The sequence below is a fragment of the Arachis ipaensis genome, chromosome B9 (assembly GCF_059453495.1).
Source record: "Arachis ipaensis isolate K30076 ecotype BB chromosome B9, ASM5945349v1, whole genome shotgun sequence".
In the NCBI taxonomy this organism is placed as follows: domain Eukaryota; kingdom Viridiplantae; phylum Streptophyta; class Magnoliopsida; order Fabales; family Fabaceae; genus Arachis; species Arachis ipaensis.
In genome coordinates, this window is record NC_142444.1 from 121,594,096 (window position 1) to 121,600,862 (window position 6,767).

Here is a 6,767-nt window from a genome sequence, read left to right on the forward strand (position 1 = left end):
AACTTTGAGTTTTAGAATCATATCTTGTGATTTCTTGTGAATCAAGTCATTAATTGTGATTTTAAAAATCAAATCTTTTTCAAAACTAATTTCAATCATATCTTTTCAAAAATATCTTCTTATCTCACCTTTTCCAAAAATTTGATTTCAAAATATCTTTTCTAACTTCCTAACTTCTTATCTTTTCAAAAATTGTTTCAACTAACTAACTAACTTTTTGTTTGTTTCTTATCTTTTTCAAAACTACCTAACTAACTCTCTCTCTCTCTAATTTTCAAAAATATCTTCCCCCTTTTTCAAAAATTTCTTTTTAATTAACTAATTATTTTAACTTTTGATTTTAAAAATTTTCGAAAAAAATTACTAACATTTTTCAAAAACTATTTTCGAAAATCACTAACTCTTTTTCAAAAATTATTTTCGAAAATTCTCTTCTCTCTCATCTCACATCTCTGCTCTCCTCACAGTTGTGTTTCTTCCATTACATTACATTCTTTGTCTCCTTCTCTTCTTCTACTCACACAGGGATCCCTATACTGTGGTATAAAGGATCTCTATTATTATTATTCTTCTGTGCCCTCTTCTTTGTCATATGAGCAGGAGCAAGGACAAGAATATTCTTGTTGAAGCAGATCCGGAACCTGAAAGGACTCTGAAGAGAAAATTAAGAGAAGCTAAAATACAACAATCCAGAGATAACCTTTCAGAAAATTTCGAACAGGAAGAGGAGATGGTAGCCGAAAATAATAATAATGTAAGGAAGATGCTTGGTGACTTTATTGCACCTAATTCCAATTTACATGGAAGAAGCATCTCCATTCCTGCCATTGGAGCAAACAACTTTGAGCTGAAACCTCAATTAGTTTCTCTGATGCAGCAGAACTGCAAGTTTCATGGACTTCCATCTGAAGATCCTTTTCAGTTCTTAACTGAATTCTTGCAGATATGTGATACTGTTAAGACTAATGGAGTAGATCCTGAAGTCTACAGGCTCATGCTTTTCCCTTTTGCTATAAGAGAAAGAGCTAGATTATGGTTGGATTCTCAACCCAAAGACAGCCTGAACTCTTGGGATAAGCTGGTCACGGCTTTCTTAGCCAAGTACTTTCCTCCTCAAAAGCTGAGCAAGCTTAGAGCTGATGTTCAAACCTTCAGACAGAAAGAAGGTGAATCCCTCTATGAAGCTTGGGAAAGATACAAATAGTTGACCAAAAAGTGTCCTTCTGACATGCTTTCAGAATGGACCATCCTGGATATATTCTATGATGGTTTATCTGAGCTATCAAAGATGTCACTGGACATTTCTGCAGGTGGATCCATTCACCTAAAGAAAACGCCTGCAGAAGCTCAAGAACTCATTGACATGGTTGCTAATAACCAGTTCATGTACACTTCTGAAAGGAATCCTGTGAGTAATGGGACGCCTATGAAGAAGGGAGTTCTTGAAGTTGATACTCTGAATGCCATATTGGCTCAGAACAAAATATTGACTCAGCAAGTCAATATGATTTCTCAGAGTCTGAATGGAATGCAAGCTGCATCCAATAGTACTCAAGAGGCATCTTCTGAAGAAGAAGCTTATAATCCTGAAAACCCTGCAATAGTAGAGGTAAATTACATGGGTGAACCTTATGGAAACACCTATAATTCATCATGGAGAAATCATCCAAATTTCTCATGGAAGGATCAAAAGCCTCAACAAGGCTTTAATAATGGTGGAAGAAACAGGTTTAGCAATAGCAAGCCTTTTCCATCATCCACTCAGCAACAGACAAAGAATTCTGAGCAGAATCCATCTAACTTAGCAAACTTAGTCTCTAATCTATCTAAGGCCACTGTGAGTTTCATGAATGAAACAAGGTCTTCCATTAGAAATTTGGAAGCATAAGTGGGCCAGCTGAGTAAAAGAATCACTGAAATCCCTCCTAGTACTCTCCCAAGCAATACAGAAGAGAATCCAAAAGGAGAGTGCAAGGCCATTGACATAACCAAAATGGCCGAACCCAATGAGGGAGAGGAGGACGTGAATCCCAAGGAGGAAGACCTCCTGGGACGTCCAGTGGTCAATAAGGAGCTTTCCTCTGAGGAACCAAAGGACTCTGAGGCTCATCTAGAGACCATAGAGATTCCATTAAACTTTCTTATGCCCTTCATGAGCTCTGATGAGTATTCCTCTTTTGAAGAGAATGAGGATGTTACTGAAGAGCAAACTGCCAAGTTTCTTGGTGCAATCATGAAGCTGAATGCCAAATTATTTGGTATTGAGACTTGGGAAGATGAACCTCCCTTGTTCACCAATGAACTAAGTGATCTGGATCAACTGACATTGCCTCAGAAGAAACAGGATCCTGGAAAGTTCATAATACCTTGTACCATAGGCACCATGATCTTTAAGGCTCTGTGTGACCTTGGTTCAGGAATAAACCTCATGCCCCTCTCTGTAATAGAGAAACTGGGAATCTATAGGGTGCAAGCTGCTAAAATCTCATTAGAGATAGCAGACAGTTCAAAAAAACAGGCATATGGACAAGTAGAGGACGTGTTAGTAAAGGTTGAAGGCCTTTACATCCCTGCTGATTTCATAGTCCTGGATACTGGAAAGGAAGAGGATGAATCCATCATCCTAGGAAGACCTTTCCTGGCCACAGCAAGAGCTGTGATTGATGTTGACAGAGGTGAAATAGTCCTTCAATGGAATGAGGACTCCCTTGTGTTTAAAACTCAAGGATCTCCCTCTGCAACCATGGAGAGGAAGCAGAAAAAGCTTCTCTCAAAGCAGAGTCAACCAGAGCCCCCACAGTCAAACGCTAAGTTTGGTGTTGGGAGGCCACAACCAAACTCTAAGTTTGGTGTTGAACTCCCATATCCAAACTCTAAGTTTGGTGTTGAAGAGTCTCAACAAAGCTCTGCACATCTGTGAGGCTCCATGAGAGCCCACTGTCAAGCTATTGACATTAAAGAAGCGCTTGTTGGGAGGCAACCCAATTTTTATCTAACTATATTTTTCTTAGTTATATGTCTTTATAGGTTCATGATCATGTGGAGTCACAAAATAAAAATAAAAATTGAAAACGGAATCAAAAACAGCAGAAGAAAAATCACACCCTGGAGGAAGCACCTGCCTGGCGTTCAACGCCAGAACAGAGCATGGTTCTGGTGCTGAATGCCCAAAATAGGCAGTGTCTGGGCGCTGAACGCCCAAAATGGCAGCATCTGGGCGTTTGAACGCCAGAATTGCATCCTGGAGAGGAACTGGCGCTGAATGCCCAGAACAAGCATGGTTCTGGCGTTCAACGCCAGAAATGGCTAACAATTGGGCGCTGAACGCCCAAAATGGGCACCAACCTGGCGCTGAACGCCCAGAGTTGTGTGCAAGGGCATTTTGCATGCCTAAATTGGCGCAGGGATGTAAATGCCTTGACACCTCAGGATCTGTGGACCCCACAGGATCCCTACCTACCTCCACTCACTCTCTTCTCTCTTCTCAATCATCCTCTATTCCCAATAAACACTTTTCCCTATTAACCCTTTACCACTCACATCCAGACACCCACTTACCTTCAAAATTCAACATCTCTTTCCCACCCAATCCCACCCATATGGCCGAATACACACCTCCCTCCATCTCCTCCATATCTTCTTCTTCTTCTTCTATTCCTTCTTCTTTTGCTCGAGGGCGAGCAACATTCTAAGTTTGGTGTGGTAAAAGCATAGCTTTTTTGTTTTTTTTCCATAACCATTGATGGAACCTAAGGCTAGAGAAACCTCTAGAAAGAGGAAAGGGAAGACAAAAGCTTCCATCAAGGGTCTATAGCTCAGTGGTAGAACATTTGACTGCAAATCAAGAGATCCCTGAGATACCTCAGGGGATACATTTTCTTCCACACAATTATTGGAAGCAACTAAGGGTGGAACATCAAGAGCACTCCATCATCCTTCATGAAATAAGAGAAGATCAAAAAGCAATGAGGGAGGAGCAACAAAGACAAGGAAGAGACATAGAAGAGCTCAAGGACATCATTGGTTCCTCAAGAAGGAAACGCCACCATCACTAAGGTGGATTCATTCCTTGTTCTTATTTCTTCTGTTTTTTGTTTTCTATGTTATGTGTTTATCTGTGTTTGTGTCTTCATTACATGATCATTAGTAGTTAGTAACTATGTCTTAAAAGTTATGAATGTCCTATGAATCCATCACCTCTCTTAAATGAAAAATGTTTTAATTCAAAAGAACAAGAAGTACATGAGTTTCGAATTTATCCTTGAACTTAGTTTAATTATATTGATGTGGTGACAATGCTTCTTGTTTTCTGAATGAATGCTTGAACAGTGCATATGTTTTTTGAAGTTGTTGTTTATGAATGTTAAATATGTTGGCTCTTGAAAGAATGATGACAAGGAGACATGTTATTTGATAATCTGAAAAATCATAAAAATGATTCTTGAAGCAAGAAAAAGCAGCAAAGAACAAAGCTTGCAGAAAAAAAAATAGGCGAAAAAAAATAGAAAGAAAAAGAAAAAGCAAGCAGAAAAAGCCAAAAGCTCTTAAAACCAAGAGGCAAGAGAAAAAAGCCAATAACCCTTAAAACCAAAAGGCAAGGGCAAAGAAAAAGGATCCCAAGGCTTTGAGCATCAGTGGATAGGAGGGCCTAAAAGAATAAAATCCTGGTCTAAGCGGCTAACCCAAGCTGTCCCTAACCATGTGCTTGTGGCGTGTAGGTGTCAAGTGAAAACTTGAGACTAAGTGGTTAAAGTCAAGGTCCAAAGCAAAAAAAAAAAAAAGAGGGTGCTTAAGAACCCTGGACACCTCTAATTGGGGACTTTAGCAAAGCTGAGTCACAATCTGAAAAGGTTCACCCAATTATGTGTCTGTGGCATTTATGTATCCGGTGGTAATACTGGAAAATAAAGTGCTTAGGGCCACGGCCAAGACTCATAAAGAAGCTGTGTTCAAGAATCATCATACTGAACTAGGAGAGTCAATAACACTATCTGAACTCTGAGTTCCTATAGATGCCAATCATTCTGAACCTCAACGGATAAAGTGAGATGCCAAAACTATTCAAGAGGCAAAAAGCTATAAGTCCCGCTCATTTGATTGGAGCTATGTTTCATTGATAATTTGGAATTTAAGGTATATTCTCTTCTTTTTATCCTATTTGATTTTCAGTTGCTTGGGGACAAGCAACAATTTAAGTTTGGTGTTGTGATGAGCGGATAATTTATACGCTTTTTGGCATTGTTTTTAGTATATTTTTAGTAGGATCTAGTTACTTTTAGGGATGTTTTCATTAGTTTTTATGTTAAATTCATATTTCTGGACTTTACTATGAGTTTGTGTGTTTTTCTATGATTTCAGGTATTTTCTGGCTGAAATTGAGGGACTTGAGCAGAAATCAGATTCAGAGGTTGAAGAAGGACTGCTGATGCTGTTGGATTCTGACCTCCCTGCACTCAAAGTAGATTTTCTGGAGCTACAGAACTCGAAATGGCGCGCTTCCAATTGTGTTGGAAAGTAGACATCCAGGGCTTTCCAGAAATATATAATAGTCCATACTTTGGCCAAGAATAGATGACGTAAACTGGCGTTCAACGCCAGCTTTCTGCCCAAATCTGGCGTCCAGCGCCAGAAAAGGAGCCAAAACCAGAGTTGAACGCCCAAACTGGCACAAAAGCTGGCGTTCAACTCCAAGAAGGACCTCTACACGTGCAACACTCAAGCTCAGCCCAAGCACACACCAAGTGGGCCCCGGAAGTGGATTTATGCATCAATTACTTACTCATGTAAACCCTAGTAGCTAGTTTATTATAAATAGGACATTTTACTAGTCTTTTTGACGATCTTTTGATCATCTTAGGATCTTAGGATCATCTTTGGATTACCTTATGATCCTTTGATCACGTTTTGGGGGCTGGCCATCTCGGCCATGCCTAGACCTTTCACTTATGTATTTTCACGGTAGAGTTTCTACACTCCATAGATTAAGGTGTGGAGCTCTGCTATTCCTCAAAGATTAATGCAAAGTACTACTTTTTTCTATTCAATTCATCTTATTTCGCTTCTAAGATATTCATTCGCACTTCAATCTGAATGTGATGAACATGACAATCATCATCATTCCCTATGAACGCGTGCCTGACAACCACTTCCGTTCTACCTTAGACTGAATGAGTATCTCTTAGATCTCCTAACCAGAATCTTCGTGGCGTAAGCTAGAATGATGGCGGCATTCAAGAGAATCCGAAAAGTCTAAACCTTGTCTGTGGTATTCCGAGTAGGATTCAATGAATGAATGACTGTGACGAGCTCCAAACTCGCGATTGCAAGGCGTTAGTGACAGACGCAAAAGGATAGTAAATCCTATTCCAGCATGATCGAGAACCGACAGATGAATAGCCGTGCCGTGACAGGGTTCGTTGACCATTTTCACTGAGAGGATAAGATGAAGCCATTGACAAGGGTGATGCCTCCAGACGATTAGCCGTGCCGTGACAGGGCATTGGATCATTTTCCCGAGAGATGACCGAAAGTAGCCATTGACAGTGGTGATGTATCACATAAAGCCAGCCATGGAAAGGAGTAAGACTGATTGGATGAAGATAGCAGGAAAGCAGAGGTTCAGAGGAACGAAAGCATCTCCATTCGCTTATCTGAAATTCTCACCAATGAATTACATAAGTATTTCTATCCCTATTCTATTAATTATTATTCGAAAACACCATTATCAATTTATACCTGCCTAACTGAGATTCGCAAGGTGACCATAG

The 6,767-nt window shown here is 39.8% G+C and overlaps 1 non-coding gene across 1 annotated transcript; it reads right to left on the reverse strand.

Annotated features, from left to right (window-relative positions):
* Positions 1–1,126: 1,126 nt before the first annotated feature.
* Positions 1,127–1,234, reverse strand: LOC148546141 (small nucleolar RNA R71). Its single transcript, XR_015900486.1, has one exon. It is a non-coding gene; the product is annotated as a small nucleolar RNA R71 (small nucleolar RNA).
* Positions 1,235–6,767: the final 5,533 nt, after the last annotated feature.